This window comes from Aplysia californica, unplaced genomic scaffold (genome assembly GCF_000002075.1).
Source record: "Aplysia californica isolate F4 #8 unplaced genomic scaffold, AplCal3.0 scaffold00368, whole genome shotgun sequence".
NCBI lineage: Eukaryota > Metazoa > Mollusca > Gastropoda > Aplysiida > Aplysiidae > Aplysia > Aplysia californica.
This window is the reverse complement of record NW_004797638.1, coordinates 561424-566586: the sequence shown is the minus strand read 5'-3', so window position 1 is coordinate 566586 and position 5163 is coordinate 561424.

The window sequence follows — 5163 nt, the reverse complement described above, 5'->3', positions numbered from 1 at the left end:
CCACCCCCCACCTTTAAAAAATTAATTACCCCCCTCCTTTTATTCGACACCTTAAGAGTAACAGTTATACCGTGCAAACGCTGGTTGCTATTGATATACTATAATATTATAATAGGCAACGCTATGGATAATGGATCATGATCATGAGTAACGCTAAGCCTTAACTTTTAGTGTGGTCAAAAATTCGTGGCGCGACTTATCCTCAAATTTCTCTTTAACGGGAGAACCAATGTCACCCATACTTTGCACATCAGTTTGTATCAATTTGTCTTAACGTAATCACATTTTCCCACAACAACTGAGATTCGAGTAAAAAAATTGTCTTCGTAAATTTATATAAAATACTATAAATCTCCATCACGCGGAAAATGGGATACAGCACTTCCCGCTTCTCTCACACATTTTGCATACGCATTAATGTCCTACGTCACAGCTCATCAATGGCACTTATCAGTGGCAAAACTTCTTACAAGAAATTAATTTTATAGCCTAATGAACACATTTAAAAATAAGATAAAGAATCCCAGATGACTTTATATTCATCGCACGTTAATAGTTTTTAAAAACATTTACATTGTATTTATAACGTTTTAAATTTAAAGGTAGGCCTACGTTCCATCCCATAAGGGCAGGGATTTCCCCAGTCCCAAGCGGGAAATTTTACCGGAATGCCTAATTGCCTTAGCAATTCTTGCTCGCCACCAGTGTCCATTCGCGGGTGTTAAAAAAATCCCAAAAAAACAGACCCTTACGTAACCTCAAGCACATTGTCATTTTTTTTTCTAGTTTAGGCTACACGTGAGTTGGGATTAGTTCCTCTAGATTAGTTGAAGCACCTTATTCTTCGTGCTTCAAACAAAGCCATCATATTTTAATAACACTTCTATTTTTAATCTCTATCACCTATATCAATCTATCTATCTTGTTATTATTCTATTCACGTGTTCATGTATATAATAGGCCTATATGGAACCCACATGAACAAGCTTCGCAGAGCAGACAATTGTCACAATAGGTAATGACGAAGGTCGCGCAACAGACATGATGCATTCGCTATCCTTGTCAACTTTTATTTTTTAGACCTGTATTGTTCGCAGCACGTAGGCCTTTACAGTGTGCGTGTGTGTGTGTGTGTGTGTGTGTGTGCGCGCGCGCGCGTGTGTGTGCATGCGTGCGTGCGTCAGTGAGTGAGTGATAAACGAAGGCAAACTCAAACAGTACACTGTAGCCTTTTGCCGCCGCAAATAAAGACAGGAGACCCGAGTTCGATTCCGAAGTGAGGATAATTCTTATCAAGCATTTTGGTTTTTCTACCGGGATGTTGTATCCCTCTCAGCGTGGTTTAGCTTGACAGGTTGCGGCAGGTAGGGTCGAAACCCGCCTCCTAAATTGTGTCAATGGGGGCATAAGAACACCTTTTATTGTACTTAAACAAAAAATAAATAAAAATAAAGTACACACTCAAGGTTTCACAGTTGTCTGTGGCACACAATCAACACGTGTGTGTTCACGGGCCTTTCTCCTGATTTACAAATATGGATTCTTACACTTGAAGAGCATAAGACTTGATGATTCGGGTTATTTAGATTTTCAAGTGGGGGCTCTCGTGGTCTAGAGGCAAAAGTGGCGTCGGTGGCCTAGTGGTTACTGGTTAGGCTACAGGACTCGTAATCGTGAGGTTGCGGGGTCGGGGGTTCGAGCCGCAGGCCCGACGTTGTGTCCTTGGGAAAGGCACTTTGCACGAATTTTCCTCACTTCATCCAGGTGGAAATGGGTACTCGGCCATAGACAGTGAAAGATCTTGTCAGTATGTTAATGTTAGTGTTTGAGCGCCTATGAATGGCTGCTTGCACTGTATGCTTCCCATGAAGTTGAGTTTGTTTCAGAATGCTCTCAGGTCTGCAGGGGTAATATTATAGATTGTGAAGCGCCTAGAGCTTGCTGTTGAGCGGGGATTTGCGCTACACAAATGGTATCTATTATTATTAAAGGTGTTCGCCTGTCATTCAATAGGTCCTAGGTTCGAATCCGAATGTCGACGGACAATTTTATTCTCTAAAAAAAATTCTACTTCCATATCATCTCCTGCTCTCCAGCAATGTTCTGTCGTCTGCTTTCGTCTCCACTTTCTTCCCCACCCCCTCACCTCCACCTCCTTTTCCTCCTCCTCTGGGCTCCTGACTCTTTCAGCAACCTTTCTACTGCTACTCCTTGGCTCCTCTGCTGTCGTTCAGCCACACCCCAGATCTTATGGTTGGTAAGATCTGCATCTCTTACCTTCATGGATAAGATAAGGGAGAAAAATCTCGGAGGTCTCGTGTCCAAGTTGAGTACGTAAAAGATCCATTGATGGTTCCAAAATCGATAAGAGCAGGCTTTGGTCGGCACCCGGGCAAAATTCAAAATTTTCTATCAACTGAAAATGTTCATGTGTCCCGCGTCCTCATATGATCTTATGGCCTTATGCAGTAGCGTGCGCCGTAAAACAATTAACAGAAAATTTTTCAATTGCAGATTTGAATGGCAAAATTCGCGACATTCTTTTCGGTTTAGAATAATAGTCTAGCACAAATGATATAGTGAACACTCATTATAGCGAAAAGTGCACATGACAAACAGACTTGCAGGTCCCTATTATTTTTTTCTAACTCGTGTATTCTTTACATAATCAAACAGCACATTTGTGTAGTGAAATTCGTACGCAATGAGAAGATCTCCACGTTCAGCCGATTTCACTTCTAGTAGAAAAAACCCAGCGATAAACCTCTGTCTTTGTTAGAAAACTATCGACTCTAGTCTAGTATCATGAGGATTCTTGACTGCTGGAGCATTTCGGCTCATCGATAGTTTTCTAACAAAGACAGAGGTTTATCGCCGTTTTTTCTTCTTCCGGATTTACCGTGTTCAGTTTAAGCAGACTCCACTTGGTTTTGATTTAAAATTCCAGAAGTTAAAGGATAATGTACACACACGCATACACACACACACACACCTACCTACTTACCTATCAATGAATGGCAGCTCCAAAATGGTGGCGTAGAATATCTTATATTCCCATGCAACATATTAGTAATATTAATTAATAAAGATGTGAATTGAAGAACCCGTCATTAACTACCCCTGCTTTCTGAACTGGGAATGAAGAAAAGAACAATCGATCAATCAAATCCCTGTTTTTTTTCTATATATAGATCTAACTAATATGAACCTGGCCTAACAACAGGGTTCTGTTTGCGCAGACTTGAACAGCAGCGCATGAACTTTCTTTCGATCCGTCAAATTATTAAAATTTGTCTCAACCAAGACATTTCGTCTGTTTGTATGATTGCTTGCCTAAACACAAAATTTCAAACATTTCCTCCCCCATAGAGTTGGGGTCTCAGAGTCCGCAAAACTGCAGCAAAACAGCCCACAGGAAAAGAATCTGCAGTAATCGAATATAATGTATATGCTGGTACTTTAGCTTCCCTCGATAACGGTTATAACAGGACTCGCTTATAATAGAAGGGTAAAACCGCCGGTCCAGTCCATCCTGTAAAATATATTATCCGAGTCTGACTTTATCCAACAACAATACCTGAAATTTAAATTTTAAGTGTATAATTTTCACAAAATAATCGCACAACTCTTAGGTTTTTACAGGGGATCTGCTCCTTCACAATATGCTGGATTAAGTAAAAAAGCGATTTCCGTCATACCTAAAGTAAAATGGTAGGGCCTACTTAAAACTGCTACCAAGCCAGATATGATGAGTACGAAACAGGTAACAGTAACACAATTCTGACAAGTGTAATGTTTATTACGGAATAATGGTTGTATAAAAAAGCAGTATTTTAATCACTTTCTTTTTGACTGGTGACTGTGACAATGAAAAGTTTGATTGAAGATAGCATTGAAAAAACAGAAACCCAAAACCAAGGGGGGAAAAATCAAAATATTAAATCTTATTACAATACAATAAGAATTATATCTCTCCCTATCACATTCTCTTTTAGTTTTAGTAAGAGTTTTACGGCACGTGCAACACAATAAGGTCATATAAGTGCCGAAGATTAGAGGTGTTACAAGAGAGTAACATACACAAAAAAGAAGGAGGAAAGATAAGGACGATAGATAATTGATAGGAAAGAAGGAGCAAAACACACCAGAGCACCCGCCAACCACCCACATCACATTGTCTAAAAAGTTATCCCCAAACAAACACAAATACACACACACACACACAGACACATAAACACACACACTGACACAAATACACACCATAAATTGATTGCACAATATTCAAGCAAAAGAATTTTCAAATCACAAAAAAGGCATCATCAAACAATTAACAATATTAACATGGTTTGGAAAAGAAAATAGCTAAGGGGTAACCTATTGTCAGAATTTCAAAGAGGAGTCTATAATCGTGTACCGGTACAAATGGTCGCTTTTAAGCACAAGGGGGCTATCCCAAAAAATGCCATTCTGAGAAAATGGAAGGTAAAGTTTTTGCCCCTCAATCAGTTTCTTTAAAACACGAGGAGAGTTTTCTCTATAACCAAACAAATATACACCCCAGTGAAACCAAACTTCTCCTATACGTAAGGCAATGCCCACTTAAGTAGGTTAGACAAAAAGCACCATATCGTCAGTGTCGCAAGCTATCCACTGAAGTCCATAATTTGGGTATTTTTCATGCTGGAGAAATTAAACTAGAGTTGGTTGCGTTGTATCAGGAATCATGAAAATTAAGAAAATTGTAAGCCTTGATCATAGTATTTAACTGTATATTGGTGATGTTGAAAGGTGCATCTTTGGTACCTTAGAGCTTTGGGAGGGTGTAAAAATTGAGAATTCTCAAAATTTGGACTTAAAAGTTATAAAGGATTGCTCTTGCTCGACAGCAACGATATTCATGACTTTAATAGTTTCCGTACAAGTTTCACAGCACTTGCAACACAATAAGGTCATATAACTTATAACGGAAAATAGAGGTGTTACAGTAATAATCATAAGAAAGAAGGAGGAGAGATAAGGACGATAAACACAGAAAAGAAGGAGCAAACTACATCAGGGCACCCGCCAACCACCCACTATTCATTACTTACTTGCACCTACCCATAGATTGATTTAATATACAAGTATGAATTCATAAGACATGAACTGAGCAGGGGAGGGTGG